At 44.8% G+C, this 4,818-nt stretch overlaps 1 protein-coding gene across 3 annotated transcripts in view; it reads left to right on the top strand.

The window, feature by feature from the left end:
- The window catches only part of dlg1b (discs large MAGUK scaffold protein 1b), a 100,195-nt gene that overhangs the window by 57,867 nt on the left and 37,510 nt on the right, over positions 1 to 4,818 (top strand). The window lies entirely within an intron of this gene.

Here is a 4,818-nt window from a genome sequence, read left to right as displayed (position 1 = left end):
CCATCCAGTATCACTTCAGTACAGATGTATTATTTATTCTTCACATCTCCATCAAATGTTCATCCATTTCAGTAGAGAGACGTTCATCTCCTCATCGATCTACTGCACTTACACTCAAAGAAATCCCACTGAGAAAATGAAAGATGATTTCAACGCAGATATTTCAATTCCTGATATTCACTTATCATCACATCCAGGAAAACCAGATAACGGATCATTTTGTCGTTTCTTTGTTTCCCTCTTTCTAAATGGTAATCAGGAAACCAGCTGTTTCCTGCTTTTGGTTTTGTCATTTGATGAAGGATGAGTCCTACTGACTTTTCCTGTAGCGCCACCATGAGGTTGACATTTGAGGCTTTGAGCGAAGCGTCTCCAAAACTGTTGAATGGATTGCGATGATTGGTTGTGATTGGTTCAGAGGTTCATGTTCCCCTGAGGATGAACTGTAATAACTGTGGTGACTCTCCGACCGTCATCAGGCCCAACGCTTTGGTTTATGATCAAACACCTGCAGAACTAATGACGTTCCCATCAGCCTCAGCTGCTCTTTGAGTTTACTGTTAATTAGCTAAACGAAGATGGTATATTAATGTGCTAACTTTAGCATGTTGAGCATTTGACATGCTGTGAAGTGACTGTAGTTGTACAATAACTCGAAGCCGTGCAGTGTTTGTTCTACTTGGGAGTCGGAGTTAACATCAGACCAAACAGCAGCTGGACAACTGTTTGGTCAGTGAGCAGGAAGTCCACGCTGTCATCTTCACCGGTACAGTCACCTGCTCTGGCAGCGAGGCTGCTCTTCATGTTTTCCGCCACGTTTGATCTGCGGCAGCCGCCCGGCCCCGGCCTGACGTCAGCAGGCAGTTATCTCCGCCACTGTATCGCAATGAATGGATCCTTACATCCCACAAAGACACTAACGGCTGGGAGGACGTACTGTACACTCCTTTTTTATTATTCCTTTCATTTTTTTTCATCTTTTCCTCCGCCTCTCGCTTGCTCTCCTCGGCAGCACCATGGCAACACAGGAGATGAATGCCGACAAAGAAAATCCTGACGGCAGGAAAATGGAGGAGGAGGAGGGGGTTGAACCTGCAGAGAAGGACAAGGACAGATTTAGTGAGGCTTTCTGTAACAGAGTTGGGGGAGTTGTAGTTTGGGGGGGGGGGTGATAGTAAAATGCAGAGTAGCTGGCCTTCTGTTCGTCCCCAACAGAAAGATTTACAGCAGCTCTGATGTATATTTAGCACCAAGACAAAGGAATCAGAGGCCATGAAATGACTTGTCACTAATGTTTCTTCTCCATCGTCTCATCTCTGCTGCTACACTTCATTCCCAAATGCGACAAAGCATTATGGGAGGGCAGGCCGACTCTATTTATAGCCAGTCGGTCATGGAATATCAAGGAAATCATGGAATGTCAGGAGGCGTATTCCAGGCAGGGAAGATCAGGGAAACTTAGAATCAGCAGGACGTGGTTTCTTGTTTCGTACATTGACTTTTTGACAGTTTTCAGACGATGCACATTTCCAGAAGAGTAACACAGCTCAACAACATTACATTGGCCCATATTAAAGAGGAAAGAACCTATTGTCAGTCCAAGTCGGGCTCTGCCATGTGACCAAAATCTCATATTCTGATCCAGCTCATTTCATATCCAGATAACAATACGTATCATGATGTAAATTCAATGAATGCATCACATGTTAGTTTGGCATTTTGTACCTCAGGTCAAGTGTTTGAACCAACTCAATAAAACCCCATGTAACTGTGTAAATTGGAGCCACATCTTTGCAGATATAAATTGCATCTTCTGGATTCTTTACCATACATGGTTCCACGGGCAAAAGCCTCTTGCGGCGTCTGAGTCCGGGGATTGTTTTGAGCACTCGACTGTACTTTTGTGGATCTCATCCGGAGACTTTCTCCTACTGTTTGACATCAGTCTTGCATAGTTGGTAAAAGAGGTGAGATGAAATGATTATCTTTAGCTTTTAGCATTTTACTGACACTGTTTTTGTGATCATAATTTTCTGTGACACTGGTCATATTGAACAGATACTTTGGTCTCTGAATCACAGGAGTTGAGCCTACTTGTAATAAATGCATGAACCGGGCTCCAGGCTACCAACTTTCTCTGTTGGTCACACCCTGCAATTTTTTCTTACAGCATGGCATTTATTAGTGATGAATAGTTGTCTTAATTTGCATACTGTCCATTGATGTAAGGATTGACAGTGAGACTTTGTGGTAAACTGAAGGCAAAGTTTGTGTCACTGCTCTTTTGGAGGAAATCCAGTTTTGCTTCATTCATTTGTTGATTTCAGAGAAGCAGTTTGTGAGTAAATGAGGCTCAGGTGCTCGGGATCAACAGCTATATAGAATTGGGTGTCATCTGCATAGTGATGTAAATCAGTGCTTTTCCTTGGGACTGTGACCCATGCTGACGACATAAGCAGAGGACCCAGGAGAGAGCCCTGTGGAACCTCATGGATTTTCAGTAATTGTGACAGTGTTTTGTAATGAATGGCTTCTTTAAACTAACTCCGCTCTCAGATACATGTTAGAAACAAACAAGCACAAAAAAATCCACAGAGTTTGGACAGGCTCAACCTGAACATCAAAGGGCGAGAACTTCCTGGAAATTTATCACACACCTTTGTTAACGTATGAAAACAAGACCGCCCACTCTGTGGACCGCACACTGATCTTACTCAGTTACTCAGAGATGAAACACGAGAATCTTTTAAAGCAACTTCCAACTCTCTTGTCGTAGCTGATACCAATCTATGGATGAACTATGACATGAAGACTTACACGTATAAATACCTGGAAGTTTCATTTTTTGAAGGCAATTAGAATCACTGCAAAAAAAACAAAAACATATATATATATATATATATATATACATATACATATATATATAAATAAAATATCTTAAAAAAATGTAACCCAGTTCAGCCTGAACCACATCGAGCACAAGTTCATGTGTTGTTTACATTTTTATCAGGAATTAAATGGTATTATATTTGTTTTTTTTAATTACTTTTTAAATTCTTATATTTTTAATGTATTTTTTTTTTTTTTTTACATATTTTATGTTTTATATTAATTTAATTTGCCTCCAGAACTGCGTACTACAGAAACGTATTGCATTAACTTGAGAAAAACTAATTCTGTTGTTTTTCTGAATTAAAAAGATCATTATTTCAGAATTATGTTAATTAAAAAAAAAAAAAATCTTAGTCAAGTAAAGTAAAAGTTTTCTTTAAAAAAAAAAAAGATCCTATGTTTTTCTGAATTAACGAGATTATTTTCTCTTCTGAGATCATTGTTTTGTTAATTCAAAATAACCGACATGCAGCAGAATGTTGTTTTCCTAAGTGACTGCATTAGGCTTCCGTAGCGTACAGAGTTTGAACTAACTGCTAAAGTCACCACTGACTAACAGCAGCTTCCTACATGAAGTTCCTCTGTCTCCGATCAGCCGTCGTGACTCGACACATCACCACGCTGTCCGTCACAGCCGTGATCACTCAGCAGTTTTCTGGTGCGAGTTTCCCCTGCTGACTCATTTTTAGAAAGGGACTCAAAGTCTGAGGACTGAAGTAGGACAGAGGTCAGCTGGACCCCCCCCCCTTCCCTCCCGGGGCTGACAACCAGAAGGGAGGAGGGGGAGGAAGAGGAGGAGGAGGAAGGAGCTGCAGAGAGAAGACATCAGAGGACTAACTTCCTCCCTGTCTGCTCTCTCTTTAAACACTGTCTCTGTCGTCTCTCCGTCCTCGTCAGCGCTGCAGTCTGCTGTTCGCTGTCTGCTTTAGACAGACGGAGGCTGGACGACCGGCTGCTCTCTCTCCGCCTGCTAAGCGATGCTCTCTCACCCCGGCAGGTTAATCCGCTCCCCCCGAGGCTCCTCTCTCTTTTTCCAGTCAAGTCCGGCGTGTAACGACTGCCGTTCACCGGCTCACGTCTCCCGCTGCTGCTGCTCGTAAACTAAACGGAGGAGGACGATCTCGGCGTGTGTCGGCTCCTCCGTCAGCTCCTCTGCAGCCTCCCTGTTTGTGTCTGTGAGGAAGAGGAGAAAGAGGAAGGGGGGGGGGACACAAGGTGGAGTGAAGCCCCCCTCCCATCGTCTGCTCTCCAGCCAGCACCACCTCTGCCACCCCGCAGCCTGCTGCAGGAGCGAGAGGAGGCGCAGAGGAGGCGACACACCACCTCCACCTTCGCAGCAGCAGCAGCAGCATGCTCAACTCTGTGTGGTACGCCAAAAAGATGGGCCGCCGCATCATGGGCACCCTGAGGAGAACCAAGCGGCTCCACCGGCGCCTACTGGTAGGTCACCCCCCTCCACCCCCCACCCTCCCATTCATAAAAAGAAAAAATCCTCCTAAAGGTGAGGACGTAGGGGGAGGTGCTGCACCGCTGCTCTGTGTAGTGACTCATTTTCTCCAGCGTGTACGTTTCATCATGCTCAGCTCTGACCGCTGTGTGTTGTTGTAAATGTTTCGATCGGTGTGACGCTGCTGGATGAGGCAGATGTGGAAAAGTTGCAACAGGAGATCTGCTGCTGCTGCTGCTGCTGCTGCTGCTGCTGCTGCGTCATGTGCTGGATCAGGATTCATGCAGAACCCTGCACATCTGGTCCAGTCCTCCACCACAGGTCTCCAGACCCTCATCCACTGTCCCATCCTGAAGCAGTGTGGTGTCAGTGCCATCATCAGATACATGAGTGGAAGCATGAGGAGTGTGTGTGTGTGTGTGTGTGTGTGTGTGTGTGTGTGTGTGTGTGTGATATGGGAGAGGATAGTTGTCAGAAAA

The sequence above is a fragment of the Seriola lalandi genome, unplaced genomic scaffold (assembly GCF_002814215.2).
Source record: "Seriola lalandi dorsalis isolate HSWRI2012SDOR001 ecotype SW California unplaced genomic scaffold, Sedor1 jcf7180002052023, whole genome shotgun sequence".
Taxonomy (NCBI): Eukaryota; Metazoa; Chordata; class Actinopteri; order Carangiformes; family Carangidae; genus Seriola; species Seriola lalandi.
The sequence above is the reverse complement of the archived record's forward strand: the minus strand, read 5'-3'. Positions and strand labels throughout refer to the sequence as shown.